This window comes from Magnolia sinica, chromosome 9 (assembly GCF_029962835.1).
Source record: "Magnolia sinica isolate HGM2019 chromosome 9, MsV1, whole genome shotgun sequence".
Taxonomy (NCBI): domain Eukaryota; kingdom Viridiplantae; phylum Streptophyta; class Magnoliopsida; order Magnoliales; family Magnoliaceae; genus Magnolia; species Magnolia sinica.
The window spans coordinates 39,454,798-39,481,241 of record NC_080581.1 but is presented as its reverse complement, the minus strand read 5'-3'; the positions used below and the strand labels follow the sequence as shown (position 1 = coordinate 39,481,241).

Below are 26,444 nucleotides of genomic sequence, written 5' to 3'. Positions count from 1 at the left end.
AGCCCGGAGGCCGTGCGTCGCCCTCCTTCCAACGACGGTCTGACCTCTCTCTCTCTCTCTCTCTCTCTCTCTCTCTCTTCCTCACATCATCTTCAGATCTGGTAACTGGATTTGGGGTTTCAATTCGGAATCCCCAAATCATGAAATTTTGGAATCGAATCCCCAAATCGGGTAATTAGGGTTTCCAATCGAAACCTCGTGGTTTACGTTGGGGCCGAGCGATGCTGGTTTGTGATCCCGACCCGGATCCTTAACCTCCCGATTTTCTTCTCCCTCCTGAAGAAAGCGGAAGAGGAGTTCGAATTCCAGACGTGTGGAGGCCTGGTTTTGCCCTACGAGGTGGGCTTTTTTAAAGGGGTTTTGAAGATTCTGGAGAAGGACGAGCAGAGATTCCATGGAGTAGAACTGGAAGAGGTTTTTAGGACTTTTTCCTAGGTTAGTTTTGATCCTTGTAAGGAAACGATGAGATCTTGCCATCGCTTCACGCCCCTATTTTCTAGATGTTTATTTGCATCCTCTGGCTGTGATACAGACTTGCTGAAGAGTTTGGAATTCTTCTGAAAATTTTAAGAGTTTGGAAATGAGAAAATTTGTGTTCCCACTTGGATGTTTCGCTTGTTTTTACTTTCTACTTGGTTTCTATTCTTGTTAATTTTGTTAGAAATTCATTACCTTACCTGCTTTGCCTTGTAATGGTCTGGATCTTTTCTGATAGACAAGCCCTTTGTTTTGTGAAGATTCTGATAGTTGCTTATATTTATAGGTAATCGTTCTTTTCTACCCCCTCTTATTTGATTTAATTCTCTGTATGCTGTGGCATATTTGATATGAATTTCATTGATGGATTTATATTAGCGTCAACATATTCTGATGGTGGCAAAAGAGGGGTTTCTTTGAGATATGTAAACTTTTCCTCTGCTTTTTTTTTTCTTTAGGTAGAGCTAAGTTGTTTTGACATGTTAAGTGTCTCTGTCAGTTTCCTTTTGTTTAGGCAGGCAAGATATGTGGAGGTGGTGATGGTATGTGGGTTAGACTGTCAAAGCATCCTTCAACCAAGAGCACTTGTACTAGGGCTTGTTTGGCTTCAATTGTGTTTGATTGGCCACTTTATTAAAAGAACCTGTGGCACACATAAAACCGATCAAATCTCATGTGGACCATAACATTAGAAATAGTAGTGATTGACCATTAAAAACTTCTTGTGGGCCACAAAAGTTTTGAATTGAGTTTACGCTTTTTTAACTTCATCCACACAAAATCAGTACAGTTGTTTCTCCATCTATTTACATACATCAATCTGGATATCAATCAAGTGTTACTTGCAACTGTCAACGAAGTGACACTTGTGCCTTTTGTTAGTGGCCAAGTATGTCTTTAGTCTTTTTTTAGTTTTATTCCTAATGCAGCAAATTAAATGCTTGTATTAAAAAATATCTGTTGGCTCATTTAGTTAAACAATCCGGAGCTTGCTATTAATCTTGCCAAAAGAGGAAGCTTTCCGGGGGTTGAGAATTTGGTAAGTGATGCTTAGCTCATGAGAAAAAAAAAAAGTTGTTAATGGAGACTTCATCACCCAACTTACTACACCAAAGTTAATTTTAGAGAACAATTACACTAATTAATCATGAATTTGTGGTGCAGCTACAAGTAGTTTCAGAGATCATGACTGATTTCGATCATGTGATATTGGGAGCTGGAAGTAGTTTGATGGTTGAAATTGACCACTGCCTGTTTGTGTATCTAACTTTCCAAATACTTCCATGCTGAATTGTCTGGTGAAATATTGTCACACGTTAGAAAAACTATAGAAAAGAATCCTTACCTAATTCTTATCCTGAAGATATAAGAATTATTTCTACTGTTGAAAACTTCTTAGGGTTATATAAGGATCTGATCAAGCTGTGTGTGCAGATAAGCCCTTTGTTGGTGCATCTGTTGGTTACTTCTCATTCCTTTTTCTTCTTGCTGCGAGAGAATTGACTATAAGTCATATCTTATTTCCTGAACTGCATTTTGAATCTGTTATTAGGTTCTGTTTAGTGCTAAATTCTCACTATTAGGTTTTGTTTAGTGCCAAGGATTGAAATTTGTTGTAAATGTTGCCTATGCGATGATGGCTAATTTTTGCACAAGGTGATCCTTGTGGTAGGGCTTATATATGAGACAAGATGTCACACACCTATGACACATGTTGAAAGCTATCTATCAGGTGGATGGTAACTTATGATCATATGCCATCGTTTCTCATACACACAAGCACATGTACACACATGAATATTGAAAATGATTAGGTGCAAACATTTTCAATACCACAAACATAGGTACAAATGACTTGTGTGGGCTCCACCATAATGTATTGATGACAAATGAATCCATCGTCGAATTGGAGTTTTAAAGGAGAAGAAGCTACTTGGCACATGTGAATTAAAGAAATTTTCATATATAAGCTCTTGTTTTAAAGGAGAAGGAGCTACTTGCACATGTGAGGCGACTGGACATGATGTAGAGTATGGTCATGAATGGAAGTTTTGATTTCCCTTTTATTGTTTATCTGTTGACTTCCTCATGTATGAATTATGTGAGATATTTGGGTTGATGTTTTTAAACAGTAGCATTCTGATGGTGGGTGTGTGTGTGTGTGTGTGTGTGTGTGGATGTGGCACTTCTAGCAGTCATAGATATTATTGTCTTCAGCCCCTGGAGTCTGCACTTAGATGTTCTGATTTCTTTGTGCATACAGTTTTCTTCCGTTGAATTCAATATCAGTGAGTTTCTCAAATGTAAGATGTTTTGCTAGCAATGATTTCTTTGCTCTGATTCCTTTTACTTTATACTAATGTTTTTATTCTCAAAGTTTAATTTATCTATTTCATTATGGTGTTTTCTCATAGGATGCAAGCTCTGGTTGAGGACTACATTTTCAGTGGAGACATTTTCTCTGTGTCGGTATTTCAGTATACTAATGAGGGAAAAAGCTCTCAAGGTTAGTGTTACATGGTTAGGTTTATGTACCAAAAATAATTAGAAAACAACTGATTTTTGGAGAGGAGCACTGAACACAGTAATTTTGTAGCGAGCTGTCTGCTTTGTATATTTCAAACCAAGTTTAAATGGACCCTTTGATCGTCAAATGGATTTTTTTTTATTTTTTTATTTTTTTGTAGTGAGACTTTGCCCATTTTTCTTGTAGTGAGAGTGTCTTTTTTGGTTTGCATGCATGCCTCAGCTTCATATGATCATAAATTTTCATAGGTTGATCAATATATATTGCTTCATCAATTTACCATTTAAGATTTTTTTTTTCCACACCCATCTATATATTGAAGTATCCAATAATCTACTGCCACCAAAGCCATAATAATGTATACACTTAAGATTTTAGTTATGTGATTAAACTTTTTCATCATAATTTTCTCTATAGCTGTAAGATTTAGCTATCAAGCGTATCTTGTAAAGCTCCACTTCAACTGTAACATTTTACTTTACGTTGTATATCCACTTGTAATTAATAACTTTCTTTTCTTTTAGTAAGTTAGCTAAGTTAAATGTTATTTTTTAGTGGAATCATCTTTTCATCTATGACTTATTGCTAATTCCCTCTACCTAATTACATAACTCACTACGAGAAAACGTGTTTTTGCTCACGGAATTATGTTGTTGATCAGAAAGGGAACTTTATTTTTCTCTTGAGAGTGATTTTCAAGATGTTTGCCTAGTCTTGTTTGATGCTTTTCTCAGCTTTTTAACCATCATCTTACAATCCCACCTAACATTTAAGTTGCATGGGCTGAGATCTGGTTGATCATTATGGCTGAACTATCACAGCATGCACCAAAGTGCATTTGGATTCAGATGAGAACTCGGGAATGAAATTAATTACAAAATGTGTTGCATGATGTTGTTTGAATTGCTTGTCCTAACAGGTGCATAAGTTGGGATGGATTGGACTTCTATCTTGAGAAAACACCATGATTTCAGGTAGTTATTTTTGTAATGGAAAGTTAAACAATTAAAAGAGAGAGAGAGAGAGAGAGAGAGAGATAATGAATTCATGGAAAGAAATGTTCTTTATCATTAGGGCTGCTTTCGTCGGGTTTGATGCAGAAATCGTCGCGAACTTCACAGAAAGACAAATAGCATCAGTGGCCACAGATTGCAACCTGGATTTAAACAAGGTTCGAGGTGCCGTCAACAATGCTAACATAATCCTCCAGGTCAGATTGTTGATTGGACCTGATTTTATTTAAATAATCTTGATAATCCATTTTATTTAAATGAGTAGACCCGGATGTGCGTCGAAGCTATCCGGATGTTGAGCGGGGGTCCCTGGAAGGTGGGAATTGCTGTTATGACCATGATGAAGCTGTCAATTTCCTATGGATAGCATTGGAGTGACTTGGCCATTTGGATAGGCCGTGTTTATATCTGTATTTGCTCGAAATTGATGGAGCAGACCCGGATGTGTGTCAGAGCTATCCGAATGTTGAGTGGGAGTCCCTGGAAGGTGAGAACCACTGTTATGACCATGATAAAGCTGTCCATTTCCTATGGACAACATTGGAGTGGCCTGACCATTTGGACAGGCCGTGTTTATATTTGTATTTGCAGGGACCACACCCTTAACCTATAACCTAAACCTATTCTTAAATCCCAAAACCTATAACTACAACCTAAACCTTAACCTAAACCTATAACCTAAACTCAATTCAACCTACAACCTAACCTAAACCTATACTTATAACCTAAACCTATTCTCAAATCCCAAAACCTATAACCTAAACCTAAAACATATAACCTGAACCTATAACCTAAACTCAATTCCCTAAACCTTAATGTATAACCTAACCAAAACCTATACTTATAACCTAAACCTATTCTCAAATCCCAAAACCTATAACCTATAACCTAAACCTATAATTGAAACTCAATTCCCTAAACCTTAACCTACACCCTAACCTAAACCTATTCTCAAATCCCAAAACCTATAACCTAAACCTAAACCTTAACCTAAACCTATAACCTATAACTTGAACCTATAACCTAAACTCAATTCCCTAAACCTTAACCTATAACCTAACCTAAACCTATACTTATAACTAAAACCTATTCTCAAATCCCAAAACCTATAACTATAACCTAAACCTTAACCAAAAACCTATAACTAAACCTTAACCTAAACCTATTCTCAAATCCCAAAACCTATACTTATAACCTAAACCTAAACCTAAACTTTAACCTATAACCTAAACCTATACTTATAACCTTAACCTAAACCTATTCTCAAATCCCAAAACCTATACTTATAACCTAAACCTAAACCTTAACCTATAACCTAAACCTATACTTATAACCTTAACCTAAACTTATAACCTTAACCTAAACCTATTCTCAAATCCCAAAACCTATACTTATAACCTAAACCTAAACCTTAACCGATAACCTAAACCTATACTTATAACCTTAACCTAAACTTCTAACCGTAACCTAAACCTATTCTCAAATCCCACAACCTATAACCTAAACCTAAAACTTAACCTATAACCTAACCTATAACCTATAACCTAAACTCAATTCCCTAAACCTTAACCTATAACCTATAACCTATAACCTATAACCTAAACCTATAACCTATAACCTAAACTCAATTCCCTAAACCTTAACCTATAACCTAACCTAAACCTATACTTATAACCTAAACCTATTCTCAAATATAAACCTATAACCTAAACCTAAACCTAAACCTATAACATTAACCTAAACCTATAACCTAAACTTATAACCTTAACCTAAACCTATTCTCAAATCCCAAAACCTATAACATAAACCTAAACCTAAACCTAGCTAAACCTATAACCTACACTTATAACCTAAACCTGTAACCTATAACCTAAACCTATAACCTTACCTAAACCTAAACCTAAACCTATAACCTACACTTATAACCTAAACTTAAACCTATAACCTACACTTATAACCTAAACCTTAACCTATAACCTAGCCTAAACCTAAACCTATAACCTACACGTATAACCTAAACCTAAACCTATAACCTAAACCTAAGCCTAAAACCTATAACCTAAACCCAAACCTAAACCTATAACCTAAACCTAAACCTAAACCTTAACCTAAACCTTAACCTATAACCTAAACCTAAAACCTATAACCTAAAACCTAAACCCAAACCTAAACCTGATCTTGAACCCGAACCCGATTTCCTAAACCTAAACCTTAACCTATTCTCAATTCCCTAAAGCCATAACCTATAACCGTAACCTAAACCTTAACCTAAACCTAAAACCTAAATGTATTCTCAAATCCCTAAACCTAAACCTACACCTAATCCTAATCACAACTCCTTAACCTAAATCTAAACTTGAAAACCCAAACCTAAACCCGAACCTGATTTCCTCAACCTAAACCTTAACCTATTCTCAATTCCCTAAATCTATAACCTATAACCTAAACCTAAACCTAACCTTAACCTAAACCTAAAACCCAAACCTAAACCTAAAACCTAAATGAATTCTCAAATCCTTAAACCTAAACCTACACTTAATCGTAATCACAACTCCTTAACCTAAACCTAAACTTGAAAACCCAAACCTAAACCCGATCCCGAACCCGAACCCGTTTTCCTAAACCTTAACCTATTCTCAATTCCCTAAAGCTATAGCTTATAACCTAAACCTAAACCTTAACCTAAACCTAAACCTAATCCTATAACCTTAACCTAAATCAAAACCTATGACCTAAACCTTAATCTATAACCTATAATCTAAACTTATAACCGATAACCTAACCTTAACCTAAACCTAAAACCTAAACCTTAACCTATAACCTATAACCTAAAACCTAAATGTATTCTCAAATCCCTAAACCTAAACCTACACCTAATCCTAATCTCAACTCCCTAACCTAAACCTAAACCTAAACTTGAAAACCCAAACCTAAACTCGATCCCGAACCCGAACCCGATTTCCTAAACCTAAACCTTAACCTATTTTCAATTCCCTAAACCTATAACCTACAACCTAAACCTAAACCTTAACCTAAACCTAAACCTAAACTTTAACCTATAACCTTAACCTTAACCAAAACCTAGGACCTAAACCTTAACCTATAACCTAGAACCTCAACTTATAACCTATAACCTAACCTTAACCTTAACCTAAACCTAAAACCTTAACCTAAATGTATTCTCAAATCCCTAAACCTAAACCTACACCTAATCCTAATCTCAACACCCTAACCTAAACCTAAACCTAAACTTGAAAACCAAAAACCTAAACCCGATCCCGAACCCGATTTTGAATCCCTAAACCCTTAGCCTAAACCTAAACCTAAACCTAAACCTAAACCTATAACCTAAACTTAATTCACTTCACTTAAACCTACACTTTAACCTAAAATATAACCTGAACCCGAACTTGAACCCGAATTCCTAAACCTAAACCTAAACCTAAACCTGTAACCTAACCTAAACCTAAACCTATAACCTTAACCTTTAACCTATAACCTTAACCTAAACCCATAACCTATAACCTAAACCTATTCTCAAATCCTTAAACCTATAACCTAAACCTAAACCTAAACCTATTCTCAAATCCCTAAACCTATAACCTATAACCTAAACCCAAACCTAAACCTATAAGCTAAACCTAAACCTAAACCTTAACCTATAACCTAAACCTATAACCTATAACCTATAACCTAAAACCTAAACCCAAACCTAAACCTATTCTCAATTCCATAAAGCTATAACCTATGACTTAAACCTAAACCTAAACTTGTAACCTTAACCTAAACCTAAAACCTAAATGTATTCTCAAATCCCTAAACATAAACCTACACCTAATCCTAATCACAACTCCTTAACCTAAACCTAAACTTGAAAACCCAAACCTAAACCCGAACTCGAACCCGAACCTGATTTCCTAAACCTAAACCTTAACCTATTCTCAATTCCTTAAACCTTAACCTATAACCTAACCTAAACCTATAACCTAAACCTAAGCTGAAAACCTAAACCTAAACCTAAAACCTAAATGTATTCTCAAATCCTTAAACCTAAACCTACACCTAAGCCTAATCTTAACTCCCTAACCTAACCTTAAACCTAAACTTGAAAACCCAAACCTAAACCCGATCCCGATTTCCTAAACCTAAACCTTAACCTATTCTTAATTCCCTAAAGCTATAACCTATATACTATAACTTATAACCTAAACCAAAACCTATAACCTTAACCTAAACCAAAACCTATAACTAAACCTTAACATATAACCTATAACCTAAACTTATAGCCTATAACCTAACCTTAACCTGAACCTAAAACCTAAACCTAAACCTATAACCTAAAACCTAAACCTAAACCTAAAACCTAAATGTATTCTCAAATCCTTAAACCTAGACCTACACCTAATCCTAATCTTAACTCCCTAACCTAAACCTAAACCTAAACTTGAAAACCCAAACCTAAACCCGATCCCGAACCCGAACCCAATTGATGTAATAATGTAGCCCAATCACATGGCAACAAATAAGAAAATCTTGCTTTGTTAGTAAGAGTACTCGAACTCAAGCATCACAATGCATCTATTTCTATCTCCACTATCTCTTATAGCATAGATTATTTGAGATTTGGATTTATCTCATTTTTAGAGTCATGTCCTAACACAATATGATAATATTAATAGACAAGGTGGATTTGTCACCAACATTATTCCAAGACCCATATAACTTCTCCTTATAGGAAGTTGGGTAGGGCACATGCAGCTTGATTCCATCAAAAGAGATAAGGATCACCTCTCATATGTTCTCTCTTTCCATTTGTATTTTTCCATAGGATTATTTATTTTGTGGTGTCTGCTCACGTACACATTTTATCATGTTAATATAATTATAAGTGGCCAATCTCACCTTTCTAAAAACAACTAATAATAATTTCTACCTGATAAGTGGCCTTTTGTTTTATGCTACTAGATTTTATAATGTCATTATACTAGAAGTTTGTAGACTGTGAAAGTCATCACATTAAATGAATAATGTTGTTTCTATATTTTTTAAAACTCTCTTTTAATTCATTGCTTAGTTTCAATAAGATTGTACATAATCTGTTGCAAAGGAAAAGAAAAGGGCTTAGTTTTTTAGTTCTTTTAAGCTTCCTTATCATCCATGCATGGCACTGCAAACCTTTACTAAACTGTAACTCTAATCAAAACTTTATGTGCAATCTGATCAAGTGCATTAACATTTAATACTATCCTATTCCTTTGCAGGATAACATTGCTGTATTTATGGGCCCTTGTGCTGCGATTCTTGTTCTCATCATCATTGGACTCTCATGCATGGGAATTAAGGACGTATCTCTTCAACACATGCCCCTTTTTACAAAGCTTTAATTTTTATTGTTGTTTCTATTAACTTGAATTGAAACACTTTTTTGCATTATTTTCTTGCATTAGTTTTATTTTAATGATCAGTTTTATTTTAAAAAGTGTGCCCACTTTTTTGGAAAAAAAAAGCGAATGAAGTTTCTGCAATTCTTCATGATTTTGAATTATAATATTTTGTTGGTTGAATATTTTTTTATTAGATGAAAGACACAAAAAGAAAATTGTTGCTGATTTTTTTCTTTTTTTTTTTTATAATGCAAGAAATTTTTTGACGGCTTTCGGCCGTCCATATTTTTCTAAATATTCAAATCTGAGACGGTCCATAACCATCCTTTTCAGGTTCATCAGAGACTGCTCATAACAGTCCTTTTTAAGGACGGTCCATGACCGTCCTTTTAAGGTTCATTAGAGACTGCTCATAACAATCCTTTTTAAGGACGGTCCATGATCGTCCTTCATAATAGACAGTCCATAACTGTCATTTTAACGTTTGTATTTATTGACGGTCCATGACCGTCCTTCTTTAGAAACGGTCCATAACCGTCCTCTAATGTCCATAGCAGTGACGGTTCAGGACCGTCCTTTAAGTAATACTACACCCCAAAATAAGACGGCCCATGCGACGGTTCAAAACTGTACTTTATTGTCATTTGAGATGATTTTTTACTGTCCTTTTTTTGCTGTTTTGGCGTAGTGCTTGACACGGATGAGCTTGTGCCGATCCACTTCATCAATGACACTACGCTTAACAACATGGGTATTGGGCCACGACAACACCAAGCCCGTCTTGATGAGTATGATGATGAGGAAGAGGAAGAAAGTGAAGAGGATGAGGGGAGTGAAGATAAAGGCGAGGAAGGAAGTGATGAAGAGGGTAGTGATGAGGGAGAGCAGGAAGAAGAAGAAGAGGAGGTCCATGACTCTGATGGGGGCTCTCCTCCTGCTACATATGAGCGTCACCGCGATCGGGCTGCCTTAGAAGCTTGCTTGGCTCAGATTGAGGAGAGCCAAGTCACCCTGAGACAGGAGGTCAGAGAGACCTGGGCTGAAGTGAAGCAAGAGCTTGAAGAGAATAAAGCCTACATGAAACAGAAGTTCAAGAAGATGTCCCGCACTCTGAAGACCCTCCTGTGCTGCATGCAAGATAAGGGTGCACCTCCTCCATCACCAGAGTCGGACGACTAGTTGTATGTTGTAGTCGTCTTTGGGTTTTCTTTGTTTTCTTACTTTCTATGTGATAGCCTTGTTAAGATTAGTAGTACGTTAGAGTTGTTGGTGTTTTGGTGTTTAAAAGCTTTGTTTGAATTAGCTCACATGCATTTTCTATCATGATCCATGTAAGACTACATCTCATGTATTGTGACGATTTTGGTTAAATGAAATGCATGAAACTCCTTTTGTTATGAAATGTGTAGAATGCTTGAGGAATTGAGTGTTGTTATGCTAAATCTTACACGTGTTGCACCCTATGTTGTGTATAGGGAATGCCTCCGAAAGTCACTCGGAATACAACACGTCTTGCACTTGGCGGATCGTTTAACGGGGCACCTCCCTTGAGTGATAGCCACACGGACCCCAACTTGGGCCGTGACAGTGGCACAATGCCGGATTCATAGCCGCCCACTGGCCCCACTAATGGGCCAACACCTTTTGCACCACCGGTTCCCGAATAGAACCGTGCGTCTACCTCGATGCCACACATGCCTCAGGCAGCTTCTCCTCCTGATAGGTTGGAGTAGATGATGCTCCTTATGCAGTAGTAACAGCAGATTTGGATCACTATCGCAGGGGCCCTTACCTAGAACATGAACGTGGTTCCGCCTCCACCGCCTATGCACCCTGCTGGAAACATGAATGCCAACGGTTTATTTGAGCGATTCCAACGCTTCTGACCTCCCACTTTTGCAGGTACTCCTAGACCAGAGGAGGCCGAGTACTGGCTTGACCGCTTTTCTAAGATGTTGAAGCCGTTGCACTGCACTGAGGTAGAGCAGGTTGAAATGGTTTCGTACATGTTCGAGAAGGAGGCTAGTCTATGGTGGGATAGCATCCTACGGACAGTTGCTCCTACGTACGTATGGACGTGCTAGGCTTTTGAGACCTGCTTCCATGGGAAGTACTTCTCCCTCACTTACCGTAATAAAAAGGAGGGAGAGTTTTTTCACCTCCGACAGGGAGGGATGACCGTGTTAGAATATGAGAACAAGTTTACAGAGCTAGCCAGATACGCTCCTTTGATCCTAGCAAATGAGCCAATGAAGATGCGACATTTCTCAGATGGTCTGCGGCCCGATATCTGCACGAAGATGTGTTGAGCTAGCATTTCCAACTATGCTGAGCTAGTGAACATGTCTCTACGAGCTGAGCAGGATGGGGACAGACTATCCCGCACATGTGTGCCCATGAGTCCTAAGCCTCGACTAGATTTTTCGAACAGACTGTTCCTCGGTAAGAGGCCACATGCATATTCACCTCTTAGACTTACAACTCTACTGATCCAGCTGAGGCGATCAGATGTGTGGTGCACCTACTACAAGGGGTCGGGCCTTACTGACAGTTACTGCTTTACTAAGATGAGGGACAACGGCTTCACGCCTCCTCAGAAGATCAACTGTCAAATGCCACCAGCTATCTCAGCTCCGCCTCTACGATTAGCACCGCCTGCACAACCATCTTACTGCCACCTACACCTCGATTTAGGCTTCCTCAGCGACCTATGGCACCGCAACCGAACCGTTCTCAACAGGCGCAAGTATATGCGCTTGTAGCTGAAGCGTCTGAGTCAGCAGCTATAGTTCCTTTAGCCTTCGAAGTCATTGCACACATCCAAGGTACACCCGTATTTCTGTTAGTGGACACTGGGTCCACTATTTCAATGATATCATGTTCTACGGTTAAGCGCCTAGCTCCGAATACGACCCCTATGGTTGGGGTGAGAGTTATTGTAAGACCTGTATTATAGACCGTACCATTCCATAGGCTTCCGCAGTCCTCCTGGTCGAATTTCGGTGACTCGCGATCTGTTACCGGCATTTGCGTACAATCCTGAGTCTTGTCCTATATATCTGAGTCGGCTTGAGTCGAAACTTGTACCATCACGACCGCGCCGTCGCCGCGGTTCCGATGTCGTGTCTCACGCGCCAAGGCGATACCCGGGTCAGGAGTTGTGGGCCAGTGTTTAGTTCGAGGAAAACACAGCGCGTTACAAGTCCCAAGAGAATCTATCAAATCCATCACATCAATCACTTCACTTGTCAAAAGTACACCCATCACTCAACCCATTACTTTTCCCATGCCCAAGTACAAAAGCAACTCCAAGAAAAGTCAACAAGCACCTTACCACTCATGTCACTCCACCATCCCTCTCTCCCATCACTCCTCTCCCATCATCTCTCTCTCTCTCATTCTCTCTTCACTCAAGCAACTCCCAAGAGAAGCCAATGTCCAAGGAATTTCCTAGCTCCATGAGAGGCTTTGTGTGGCTCACTTCCTATCTCCTATCCCCACCCTCCAAAAACAATCTCAAGTGTTGAAGTTCGTCCTTTGGAGCTCTAGATCGCGTTGGCGGAAGAAGGAAGAGGAGATCAAAGGTGGGTGCTTTTATTTGTTCATTTTATAATTTGAGGGCCCACATACGTGGGACCCATCTTGATGTATGCAATGTAGAGAGGGGCCCATAGTGGCGGGGTCCCTCTATCTCACCGTTTCTCTCTTCTCTCTCTCTCTCTCTTATATGGATGGTGTGTGTGTGCGGCCCACCATGAAGTATGTATTTTATCTATGTCGTCCATCGAGTGGCCCACATGGCAGTCCATTTGGTCTGGATCCGACATGGGCCACACGTGTGGACCCCACTTGATGTACGTCTCCATCATATGACAGCAGGGAGTGGGGATCACTCCACACGTGCTACACGTGTGGAGATGGCCCACAATGGTGCAGCCACTCCAGCCATCCATCCAATGTCCAGAGAGCCTGGACGCTGGCACCTCATTCCCTCTCATACATACGCATGTGCATATATGATATTACATCATTTAATATTTTATTATTGTTGTTATTATTAATACCTGTTACGGTGGGCCACCCTCTCACGTGGGACCCACCATTATCATAAGCAATTTGCACCGTCCAGACACTTCATCTCTATATAAATATATATATATATATATATATATATATATATATATAATATAATATACATTGCTGTGGGCCCCCACTTGGCAATCATCCACGTTGAAGTGGAATGCTGGCCGTCCGTACACCAGCTATATAGCTTATGTATTGACGTCAGCAAGTAGGTGGGGCCCACCCACACCATGACGTTTGTATTCCGCACCGTCCACACCACAGGACAGTGGGACCCACATGTATGCTGCTGCACGTACAGCAGCAGCTGCATGCCCCCATGGTGATGTATTCATTGTATCCACGCCATCTATCTGCTTCTCCAGCGTGGGGCCCGCTGTAATTTTATGGTGATCCACACCGTCCAAATCATGGGACCACCATGATATGAGCTGTATCCAGGCCATCTATCAGGGCCCTGGACGTGAGAAAACATAAATTTCAGCTTGATCAGAATCGTTGTGGCCCACCACACGGCACCACGATGTACGTGGTTTACGCTCGCTGCTAGTCCCTTTTTAGGGCGTGGGGGACCCACCTCACACGTGTGGCACGTGTGAGGGTGGGGCCCACCAGATATATGTTTTATATATTCTAGCTGTCCGACCGATTGCCCAGGACGGTGGGTCCCATTTCTTGGACGTTAGCACGCTACGTGCTTCATCTATACCGTCCATCAATGACCCCATGATGCCATCAGGTTCTGTGGACCCCGTTGTGATTTACTTGTTAATCCAAGTCGTCCATCCAAGACATTAGCAAGCTCGATGGACCCACCTATGATGTACATGCTCCATCTACCCGTCCACCATTTGGATGCTGGGACAATAGCCCAGCTAAATGCTGCTATGGCGACGTCAGCGAATTTTGTGGGGACCACAGTAATGTATTTGTATATCTACACCTTCCACGTGGCCCCCCCGGATGATGTGATGTGCATCCACGCCGTTCATCTATTTTACATCTCAACCATCCATCTGGACCATGGATCACACCATGATATATATGTTTCATCTGAGCGGTCTGTATGGTGGGACCCACCTCGATGTATTTATTTTGTATCCGCACTGTCCATTTGGACATGCTACGTGGGCCCCTCTATGATGTATGTGCTGAATATGCACACCGTCCATCTGAACGATGCTGCGTTAACTGACCATGATGTATGTATTTTATATCCACCCTGTTCATCTGGTGGGCCCATTTAGAGGTGTAGGCCGACCTTGATGCATTTATGGCCCATCTGTGAGGCCCACCTTGATGCAATTGCAGCCCATGTGATGCGACCCACTTGATGTGTATAAGGCCCATTAGTGTGGCCCATTGATGTAGCCTACTTGATGTATATAAGGCCCATTAGTGCGGCCCATTGATGTAGCTCACTTGATGTATATAAGGCTCATTAGTGCGACCCATTGATGTAGCCCACTTGATGTGTATAAGGCTCATTAGTGCGGCCCATTGATGTAGCCCGCTTGATGTGTATAAGGCCCATGTGTAGAGCTCACCTATTGTGTATTCGAGGCCCATGGGCATGGTCCATTGTGACGTATTCATGGCCTATGGGCAAGGCCCATTGTGATGTATTCGAGGCCCATGGTTTAGAGCCAATGCGATGTTTGCATGGCCAGTTACATTGTGTATGGATCCTTTGTATGGGCCACTCCTTGGGAGCAATATTGGTTGAATGTCCACATTGATGGGTAATGATGGTTAGATGTCCACATTATGACCTTCTCTTAGGCCTTGTTCGGCCGATTGTCGTGGCCGATTACTGATCTGATTTGTCGTAGCCGATTGTCGATTATCGGTTGAGGTCGATCATCGTGACCGATTATTGATTCCGACTGTCGTGACCGATTGCCGATTTTGACTATGATCAATCCCGATTGTCGTGACCGATTGCCCACTCTCATTGACATGACCGATTTGCCGATTCTAATTACCGATCGATTTAGATTGTTGTGACCGATTTTCTGATTCTAATTACTGATCGATTTAGATTATTGTGACCAATTTGCCGATTCTGATTACCGATCGATTTAGATTGTTGTGACCGATTTGCCGATTCTGATTACCGATCGAGTTAGATTGTTGTGATCGATTTGTCGATTCTAACTATCGATCAATCCCGATTGTCGTGACCGATTGCCGACTCTGATTGACATGACCGATTTGCAGATTATGATTATCGATCGATTCCGATTGTCGTGACCGATTGCCGATTCTGACTATCGATCAATCCCGATTGTCGTGACCGATTGTCGACTCTGATTGACATGACCGATTTGCCGATTCTGATTACCGATCGATTTAGATTGTTGTGACCGATTTGCCGATTCTGATTACCGATCGATTTAGATTGTTGTGACCGACTTACTGATTCTGATTACCGATCGATTTAGATTGTTGTGACCGATTTGCCGATTCTGACTATTGATCAATCCCGATTGTTGTGACCATTTGCAGACTCTGATTGACATGACCGATTTGTAGATTATGATTATCGATCGATTCCGATTGTCGTGACCGATTGCGATTCTAACTATCGATCAATCCCGATTGTCGTGACCGATTGCCGACTCTGATTGACATGACCGATTTGCAGATTCTGATTATCGATCGATTTCGATTGTCGTGACCGATTGCCGATCTCGATTATCGAGGCCGATTATTTATTAATTCTGATTGTTGTGGCTGATTGCCGACTCCGATTGTCATGGCTGATTGACCGATTAATATCGAGGCCGATTATCGTGGCCGATTGTCAAATCCGAGCATCGAGGCCGATTCTGATTGTCGAGGCTGATTGTATAGGCCAAATATCGAGGTCGATTCCGATTGTTGAGACCCATTTCGATTGTCGAGGCCGATTATCGAGACCTATATGATGTATATGCGACCCGTGTTTGAGGCCTAGTATGATGTATATGCGGCCTGTATTTGAGGCCCATCGTGATGTGTATTAAGCCCTTATGTGAGGCCAAGGGTCCACTATATATTAGGCTCTATGTGGGCCACTCCTTGGTGCCAATGTTGGTTAAATGTCTACATTGTCAAGGCCGATTGCCGAGGCCCGTTATTGATACCGATTATGAGTATGTTACAACATAAGATCACAATACATGCCATACGCATCATCTGCATGTTTGTTATGAGATGTGGTTGACTATTGCATATGTCATTGGACATGTTGTTATGAGACTCCCTGATAGGCGGAGATTGTCTCCCATAAGTATACGTTATGTGCAGGATTGATGCATGACTGGATTGTATGACTCATGCATCTTGCATTGTGTGTTGTAATTACTGTACGCCCTAGCGACATCAGGGCCATAGCATCCACAGGTATTTCGGTGATGGCCAGATGGGACACCGAAAATCTGTTCTACATGGGGTGCTATAGATATCCCTGGGTGAAAGTCCCTAAACCCTCTTGGTTCCAGAGGTTGCTCCAACGTTTAGACAGAGTGGATGCATGAGCGCATGAGGGCCGTATACCATTAGGCCGCGTCTCCCACTGTGTCGTGGTCGGTTGGAAGGGGGTACGGCCTTACCTGCCCGAGAGGAGGGAGCAATGCTAGGCCGAGTCTGACCAGCTCGAGGAATGGGTCCGCTATAGACGAGTCAGGCCCAATATTAGCAGGCGGATAGTGAGGTCTCTTTCACTCACCTTGTTGCGCGCGATGGGGCGGTAATCTGGTTTGGAGTGTAATAGACCCCGGTGATTTTCCAGAGAGGAACCGTACTAATATGTGGACTTATTGAGTGGGAGTTGTATACTCATTCATTCATTCATTCACTATCCACTTGGGCTGGTGGTGCGCAACTATTTGTTACGTGTACCTTCACAATGGTTAGGATTTCGGCTGGGCGCGCGACTAACCTGAGATCAGGAGTTTACCACATTGAGTCTGACTATCCAAATTTAGGTATGGGACTGGTTTGGACAGAAGTCCCTTGTGGTGGACCCCGTAACCTGCGATAATGTGTACAATCATCCCGACTTCACACTCCAGCTTGGTCATTTCATTCGCATCGCATATTGCATTACATCCGCATGCATATAGCATTTTGGGATTTGTTATGTTTCTGCATTTATATGGTTTAGATACGACATCTGATATATGACTCCTCATTTGTATAGTTGATCTATATCGTGTATTCTGATATTGTTCCTCATTTGTATAGTTGATTTGTATTGCGTATTCTGATATTGCTTGACTCATGGACTTATCAGTATTTTCGCTTACTCTGATAACATATAATTCATGACCTTGCGCCTATTTCAACATTGTATGATTATGACATTGCGTTGAATACTTGGCACTTACCTTGTGCACACACTTACACCACCCTCTAAGGTTTCTATAAGCTTATGCACGATAGATGCGTGCAGGTGATGTTAAGTTGCAGCAGTGTTGAGCTGGGAGCGTGCAGCAGTCTTCTGGAGCTTGATTTTTGATTTATGTATTTTCTTTTTAGCATTGTACTCAAGTGATTATATTAGTAGATATGTGATGATGATGTTGCCTTTGTGAATTGGGTAATCTTGTGGTTATGCTTATTACGAGTTAAATGTACAAAAAAATAAAAAATAAAAAATCCTCCTTGTAGGATCTCAGGATCGGAACCTGGCGTATGGACGCTATGAGCCGAGAATGGGGTACTACGGAGGCGTCGGCACAGGATTCGGCGATCGGAATTCCTGTAAATTCGATTTTCGGGTTTGGGGCATGACAGTTATCGCGGCGGCAGGAACTTTTACAGATGCCACTAAGTTATGTGAGGGTTGCTTGATAGACTTAGGGAGCAGAATGATACGCATTGACCTGATAGTCAACTCGCCGTATCATTACGACATCATTCTCGGCATGGACTGGCTCACCGAGATGAAAGTAGAGATTGATTGCGATACCCGATTGGTGACAGCCAATGGACCTGAAGGCGCGGCCTTTACTTTCCCTGTTCAGGTCAGTTACCCTTTCCACATCATTTGTTACGCTTCCTTATTGAAAGAGGTTCAGGGATCGACACTTAGGAACACGCCAGTAGTTCAGGATTTCACGGACGTGTTCAGAAAGATACCTAGATTACCTCCTCAGTGCGAGATCGATTTTACCATCGACCTAGTGCCAGGTGCGACACTTATATCTCTACCGACGTATCGCATGCCTCCATGTAAGATGGAGGAACTGAGGAGACAGATCGATGATCTATTGGAATGCAGGCTTCATACGACCTAGTGTATCTCCTTGGGGAGCACCCGTGTTGTTTGTGAAGAATAAGGACGAATCGCTGCGATTGTGTATTAATTATCACAGGTTGAACCAAGTGACAGTAAAGAACAAGTATCATTTGCCCAGGATAGATGATCTGTTCGATCAGTTGAAAGGAGTACGATACTTCACTAAGATCGACTTACAGTTAGGGTATCACCAGTTACGCATCAGGGATGAGGACATGAAGAAAACAGCGTTCAGAACCAGCTTTGGGCATTACGAGGTCCTTGTGATGTCGTTTGGACTCACAAATGCACCGGCCGTGTTCCTAGACCCGATGAACCCAGTGTTTCGGCCGTATCTGTACCCATTTGTCATTGTATTTATAGATGACATCCTGATATACTCCAAGAGTCGAAAAGATCACGAGGATCACCTGCGAGTTGTCTTTGATACTCTGAAGAAGAACCAATTGTTTGCTTAGTACAAGAAGTGCAACTTCTAGAAAGAAGAAGTCAAGTTCCTGGGACATGTGGTGTCCGAGGAAGGAATAGTTATGGACCTTACTAAGGTGATCGCAGTTCAGGACTGGGAGCAGCCCGGTTCGGTTACTGAAGTGAGGAGTTTCCTTGGCCTGGCAGGTTACTATTGTTGATTCATTAGGAACTTTTCCAAGATAGCCAAACCGTTGTCTTAATTCACTCAGAAAGATCTCAAGTTTGCCTGAAACAAGAAGGTAGAAGTAGCCTTTTAGGAACTGAAGGACACGTTGACATCTACACCCATGCTAGTATTACCAGAGTAGGGGGTCAGATATACCATATATATTGACGCCTCTGGTGTTGGTTTGGGTTGTGTTCTTATGCAGAAGGATAAAGTAATTGCTTATGCCTCGCGACAGTTGAGGAAACATGAGGAAAACTACCCTACGCACGACCTGAAATTAGCAGCCGTCATCTTTGCATTAAAGCTTTGGAGACATTGCCTCTATAGAGAGGAATTCGAGCTCTTTTACGACCACAAGAGCCTTATGTACATATTCACACAGAGAGACCTGAATATGAGGCAACGACGATGGATGGAAACTGTAACACCCTGAAATTCGGGGGTCAAGCATAACTCAGCTCCCGAGTTTCAAAACATCACTTATGCAACATATTTAATGATGGATGTATGTTGTCTGTATGAGTATATAAAACATGGAATAGATTAAGCCAAACTGCAAACATAATTCAGGGATAAGTAAAAGACACAAGCGGAAGACTTAAGGAAACATAAGTGTACATGTGCAAGTCCCTAAAATACGTATACATGCCAGGTCATACTACAAGTGTTGCTATCAAAAATACAAGCATCAAATGACATTATCTACTCAAAAGAAAATCCAGAATTCCCGCACATCAGGACATGGCTCAAAAAACCCGCCTGAGAACTGCATAAAAGAAAATGCGGCCTCATCATCCTCGAAATCCTGCTCTGCCTCAGGGGTCGCATCAATATCTGCATCTAAGACAGTCTGGTTGGTGTTTAAACATCGTCCCAGAACGTGGGAGTGAGTGATCAACTCAGTAGAACAATAAAGCAAAGGTTAACATGTTATCAATTCAATCAAGCAGTAATGATAAAGCAGAACAATCAAACATGTCCTAATTACTCTTGTTAGTGCAAGGATGTATGTATAAATGATGCATGCTCTCGCCTTACTCCCTCGGCGTCTTCATCTTACGTTACGCATGACATCCTCCCGCAGTGCCAACGGCTTCCACGCACATGCAAATGCGGTGCATGAACATGATTACCAAGTTGTTATTAGTCATTTTCATACAGCAGGATTAGGAAGCTAAGGTACCTTCCTTATATCAATTTCCTCACAGTGATCCATTCTAGGGTCGTCAGTCCTAGGCCATCTCATACGATCATATAGTTTTAGGTCGCTGCAAAGGGCTCGTCACCAATCAATGCACGCCTATCATACCTTCGTTACTACTCTAAGGCTCATCGCCTTAATGCAGTATCCAGGTATGCTCGAGGTCACTACAAAGGGCTCGTCACCAATCAATGTAGGCCAACAGCACGAATATAGTGTCCCATACCACCATAATAGGCTCACGAGTCTGGTGTGCTCACTGGTTACTTCGGGGAGGCTCGTCACCCCAGCGTAGGCCGACAGCTCGACCACGGTGTCCCATACCACCATGTCCGGCTCATGAGTCTTAGCGGATCAAGGTACAACGGTTAACGGGATTTCATCGGTAAGTTTGGTATCCTAGATTCAAACAATAGCGTCCATACATGGTGAACATACATCGGATAATTGGGTTACTTGACGAACTCGACTAGCACAAGCGCACGTTGGATTGAACGACATAGAGTGCGCAAACACTCCGTGTGGCCAAACCACTGCCGACAACTCTAATACGACTTGGGTTCGTCAAATCACGTCCTTCGTGGCGAAAGCAACCTCAGCCACAAACTCAAGGCCGATTACCGATTTCCTGGACTATTTCATAGTCCCAAACACATTCCATTATAACAGATATGCATATACAATTTAGAACAGTAATGGAACAACAAGTCAAATCATGTAGTATATAAGCATTTGAAGAATATTAACTTAACATGGATTTACACATAAGTAATACTTGAAGTTAAATAATAAAGAATGTGACTTGCATGTAGGAAATCATACACACCATTAGGAGAGTTGAAAATCGCTTCTCAATGCCCGCAAATAGGATAATATACTACACTTTAGACCATTCAGACATTTCTACAAATACTTAGACTACATAGTTCAACATACATGACGTATGTTGGAATACACGCATTTGGACAATTCCTTTTGCCAAGGAGTTGACACACATACAACCAGCACAAGTACACGACAAATAATCATGGCAAACACATGTTCATATTTTATACATATACGATACTTCCTACCTATATATAGAATACGCACATCTCAATATAACACATACATATCAGGAACGCGAAATAAACATAGCATTTGGCATGTGAAATTGCACCCACAACAAGAATAAACCATTAACTAACATTGAAAGCCTTGAAAACCATAACCTATACGAATATAGTCCACACCTTAAACCAGAAAAAGCACACCGAACTGATTCAGACGATATGTCTTCGTCAACGGCGACAAGATAACCTAAGGCAAGAATAAAAATGAGCTACAACAACACAGACTATTCTAAGCTCTAAAACAGATTAGGGTTAGATTAACTTACCCAAGAAGGAACTTACAATCGCCGGAATAACGATTCAAAAGTGATGGTTTAAGGATGTAGAGTAACAGAAAAGAATCTTAAGATGATTCACCAACTTCTCTTTCACTTTCTCTCTCTTTTCCTCTCTCTTTCTTAGCTAGGGTTAGGAAATTCGTATGGAAAAGAGAGTGAGGGTTTTAAGGTCTTTATATAGGCCCAAATTAGATGAAAATAGCCTCAGGGCCAAGGTATTCTTAGGTTATAACCAAATCAGGCCTCTCTCGATCCAACGGAGCACTTCCGATGGTCCTTTCTCCACGTGCAGTCGGACTTAAGCTCACTGACCATGGATCTAGGTCAGGCTGAGTTTTCGTACCGATCGGATTTACAGATCAGCCATGGCGGACCACACTCAATTCAATGGTTACCGAAACTCGATCAGGTCCACAAGCATAATGACATGCCTGGGCCATCTTCCCTGATCCGAGGGTGAAATTGGGTCAGAATCCAACGGTCAGATTGCTTAAAATCGTCGCGCAAGCGACACGACTCAGATTTCATAAAATCACATTTAATTTCTCACCGTTCTCGCACTCTTCACTCCAGACTCAAACAAATCGACCCAGGACATCATCTGGACTTGATTTTTGAGCTGATTGTCAAGTCCAACATGGTGACCATAATTGTCTAAGATCATCGCTATCGGACTTTCGACGCGCGGTCCAGGTCCGATCCCAAGCTTCTAAAAATTTCCAAGAGCAACTGGATTTAGCATTGAATCCAAGATTTCAGAGTAACATAGCGCTAACGATTCTACAGGTTTTGAGTCCTGCAGATCAAATTTAAAGTGATTGATGCTAATTTCACAAGCAATAGAGTTTAACGCTAATTAACCCACAAATAGCTTCTAAGAAAAATAGAGGTAGTACTCGGGCCTTGGCACAAAATTTTCTGGGTCATTACAGAAACCTTGAAAGACTTCAAGTTTGAGGTCTCCTACCATCCTGGCAAGGCCAACCTTGTGGCAGACACGTTGAGCCATAAGAAGATGATAGCATTTGCAGTTCTACTGATGATAGAGGAATGAAATATGGTAGAATTTGTGCGAGACTTTGAGTAAAAGCTTACAGTAGAGGAGCCGTTCGAGAGCGTCGCACACATTCGTGTACAGCCACTTATCGGTGACTGAATCATTGTGGCTCAGAGGGAAGATAAATGGTTGCTAGAGTTGAGAATGCGAGCCGGTGACGATGAAGACACTGAATGGAGAGTTGGTTTGGATGGGGGTTTACGTTATCATGGCCGCTTATGCGTCCTAAATCTTCATGACTTGAAAAGGGAAATTCTTGAAGCTGCTCACAATTCGAAGATGGCGATGCATCCTGGTAGTACAAAAATGTATCGACACATGAAGCGTTCGTACTGGTGGGACAACATGAAGGCCCACACAGCAGATTTTATGTCCCATTGTCTTACATGCCAGTAGGTCAAGGACGAACATCGTTGACCTCCTGGTTTACTTCAGCCCATGCCTATAGCTGAATGGAAATGAGATTTCATCTCTATGGATTTCATTTCAGGGTTACCAAAGATGATGAAGGGACATGACTCCATTTAGGTGATTGTGGACCGATTGACGAAATCGGCTCATTTCCTCTCGATTAAAGTCTCAAACTCAGCAGACGATTTGGCCAGGCTGTACATCAAGGAGATAGTACGTCTGCATGGAGTGCCTATGGAGATAGTGTTAGATCGAGACACGCGATTCATGTCTATCTTCTGGACCCGTATCCAAGAAGCAATGGGTGTGAAATTGAAGTTCAGTATCTCGTTCCACCCACAGACGGATGGGCAAACGGAACAGGTGAATCAGGTGTTAGAAGATATGTTGCGGGCATGTGTACTTGATTTCAAAGACAGTTGGGATGATTGTCTTCCCTATGCTGAATTCGCGTATAACAATAGCTTTTAAGCGAGTATTAGCATGGCTCCCTACGAAGCACTGTATGGGCGTCCATATCAAGCACCGCATTCCTGGGCAGAGGTTGGCGAGAAGAGTTTGATTGGCCCAGTGTTAGTGCAGGCGACATCAGAGCAGATCGACATTATCAGGCGTCGACTTCTTTTAGTACAGAGCAGATAGAAGAGTTACGCTGATACGAGACGGCGACAGCTAGAGTTTGATGTTGGGGACCATGTGTTTCTTAAGGTTTCCCCCACGAAGGGAGTCCTTTGATTTGACAAGAAGGAAAAACTCACGGCATGGTTTATTGGTCCATTCCAGATTCTATATCGAGTGGGTGTGGTAGCGTACCGCCTAGCTTTGCCCACACCACTCGCTGAAGAAATACATTCCTGATCTTTCCCACATCATCTAATGGGAGTAAGTACAGTTGAGTGAAGACGCTACTTATGTATTGTGACCGACACGTATCCTAAAAAGGAAGGAACAGGTGCTGCGCAGTAAGGTTATCCCACTTGTTAAGGTACTGTGGACGCATCACACTGAGGAAGAGGCTACTTGGGAAACAAAAGTCGAGGTCCATAAGAACTACGCTCAAATTCTTGAGGAGTACGAAAAGGTACTAATTTCGAGGACAAAATTTTTCTTTAAGGGGGTAGATTGTAACGTCTCAGAAAAATCCGTATAAAGACCCGAGTACCACCTCAAGCAGAAATCACTAAGGATCGAATTCTTTAGAAATTAGACAAAAATTAATAAAGTGTTAAACTAAATAATCTATGGAATTAGCTTGGATCACTTTTTATATGAACTGCAAGACCCAAAACTATTAAAATCGCTAATTTAACATTACTTAGGAATCTTTAAGCAATCTCAAAACCCAGTTGCTCTCGGGAGCGCATTGAAACTCCGTATCGGACCTGGACCGCGTTTCAAAAGTCTGATGATCGCAAAACTAAAAGGTCATGACCACCTTACTGGCTTGACAACCATCGCGGGAATCGACCCCAAATAGTATCCACAAACGCACAACTTGAGCCTAGAGCGAAGTATGTGAGAAACGTGAATATCTTTAGAAAATGAACTCAAACTTAAGTGAATTGGACGGTCACTTGCAGGGCAAATTTAAGGTTTCAGACCATCAGATTCTGACCCAACTACACCCTTGGATCAGGGTACTTGTGGCACTAATCGAGTGACGATGACCGTTAAATTGAAACAGGTCCTCCACGGTCGATCCACAAATCCAATTGAACCGAAATCTTAATCTGGCATAGATCCATTGTCAAGGAACTTTCTTCTGACCGTATGCAAGCAATGGACCTCCAGATGAGCTCTGTCATGCCCCAAACTCGGAAACCGGGCTCACAAAATTCCCGATCGCCGAATCTGGGGCTGACAGCCTCCGCAGTACCCCATTCTTAGCTCCCAGCACGTATACAACAGATTCCGATTTTAGGATCCTGCAAGGAGGATTTTCAATATGAATTTGTCTCGTAAGAAGCATAACCACAAGTTTACCCAAATCACAAAGGCAACATCATCATCACATATCCACTAATATAAATGTTTTGAGTACAGTGCCGAAAGGGAAATACATATAATAAAAAAAATTAAGCTCTAGAAGTCCCCTGTATGCTCCAAGCTCAATGCTGCTACAACCTAACATCACCTGCACGCATCCATCATGCATAAGCTTATAGAAGCTTAGAGGGTGGTGTATGTGTGTGCATAAGGTAAGTGTCAAGTATTCAAAAGCACTGCCATAAATCATACAATATTAGAAATACTGGCAAGATCATGAATCATACGATATCAAAATAAGCGAAAATACTGACAAATTCATAAGTCATACAATTTCAGAGTACGCAATACAGATTAGCTGTACAAACGAGGAGTCATAAGAGCCAAATATCAGATGCCAAGGATGTAATGCAATATACAATTCCTGATGAGTTCACGAATACCATCAGCCGTATTTAGGCCAGATAAATGTAGAAACACAGTAACTCAAAATGTCATATGTCGCGGATGTAATGCAATATGCGGTGTGAATGGGATGACCATGCTGGAGTGTGAAGTCGAGATGATAGTACGTAGTATCGCAGGCTTCGGGATCCACCATAAGGGACTTCTATCCCAACCAGTCCCATACCTAATTTGGATAGTCAGACTCAATGTGGTAAACTCCTGATCTTAAGTTAGTCATACGCCCTAACCGAACTCCTGGCCATTGCGAATGCACATGTAACAAATAGTTGCGCACCACCAGCATGAGTGGATAGTGAATGAATGAATGAGTATGCAACGCTTGCTCCACAAATCCGGACTGTACATCTCTGATATTATCACCGGGGTCTAGTACACTCTACATGCAAATCGCCGCCCACTGACGCGCAACCATGCAAGTGGAAGAGACCTCACTATCGCCTGACCAGTAGTCAGCCAATATCTACCCGACACGTCAATAGCGGACCCATTCACGAACTGGTCAAACTCAGCCTATCTATGC

The 26,444-nt window shown here is 41.3% G+C and overlaps 1 long non-coding RNA gene across 2 annotated transcripts in view; it reads left to right on the top strand.

Moving 5' to 3' along the window:
- Positions 1-3,888: 3,888 nt before the first annotated feature.
- LOC131256265 (uncharacterized) overlaps positions 3,889-26,444 on the top strand; it is a 35,254-nt gene continuing 12,698 nt past the window's right edge. Inside the window, exons 1-2 of one of the 2 annotated variants that reach the window (XR_009176710.1) lie at positions 3,889-3,978; positions 4,079-4,214. This is a non-coding gene — a long non-coding RNA (uncharacterized LOC131256265). Of the gene's footprint in view, positions 3,979-4,078; positions 4,270-26,444 lie in introns of those variants that run through there. The other variant, XR_009176709.1, reaches the window with a different exon arrangement.